Source organism: Perca flavescens, unplaced genomic scaffold (genome assembly GCF_004354835.1).
Source record: "Perca flavescens isolate YP-PL-M2 unplaced genomic scaffold, PFLA_1.0 EPR50_1.1_unplaced_scaf_26, whole genome shotgun sequence".
In the NCBI taxonomy this organism is placed as follows: Eukaryota; Metazoa; Chordata; class Actinopteri; order Perciformes; family Percidae; genus Perca; species Perca flavescens.
In genome coordinates this window covers 37,003-37,500 of record NW_021166676.1, presented here as the reverse complement: position 1 = coordinate 37,500, position 498 = coordinate 37,003, and the positions used below count along the sequence as shown (strand labels likewise).

At 45.6% G+C, this 498-nt stretch overlaps 1 protein-coding gene across 1 annotated transcript in view; it reads left to right on the top strand.

Moving 5' to 3' along the window:
- The window catches only part of LOC114551627 (isocitrate dehydrogenase [NAD] subunit alpha, mitochondrial), a 20,514-nt gene extending 20,375 nt beyond the window's left edge, over positions 1-139 (top strand). The window contains exon 11 of the mRNA XM_028572632.1: positions 1-139. This exon is cut by the window's left edge and continues 194 nt beyond it. The gene's annotated coding sequence lies outside the window, so the exon portion shown is untranslated.
- Positions 140-498: the final 359 nt, after the last annotated feature.

Genomic DNA, 498 nt, shown 5'->3' with positions numbered 1-498 from the left:
TGGTTCTATCTCTGGTGTTTACATAAAGAAAAATCATGTTTCCTGTAACGAGGCGATAGATGAGAAGCCTTTATTGTCATTATGTTGGCGAAGATGGGGCGGGGCTTGTGTCACTAGGGGCGGGACTTGTGTCACTAGGGGCGGGACTTGTGTCACTAGGGCTCTAGGGAGTGGGCTTGTGGCTCTAGGGGCGGGGCTTATCTCGTAGGAGGCGTGGCTTGTGCGGCAGCTACTGACATGATGACACATTCACAGCAAACATACGCACAAATGTTTTCCGTGACCAATAGCGAATGTTTTTACTCCGAGTTGAATCACAACATTCATATTAATAACATCAGCTCTCTGCTTTGTTTTCTGGACAGTTTATGGAGATATATATATATCGGCTATTTTTTAACGGTAAACCTGTGTAACCGTGACTTATTTATTATTTCCTGTTACTGTCTCATGCTGCTCTCCCTCTCTCCCTCCCTCTCTCTCTCTCTCTCTCTCTCT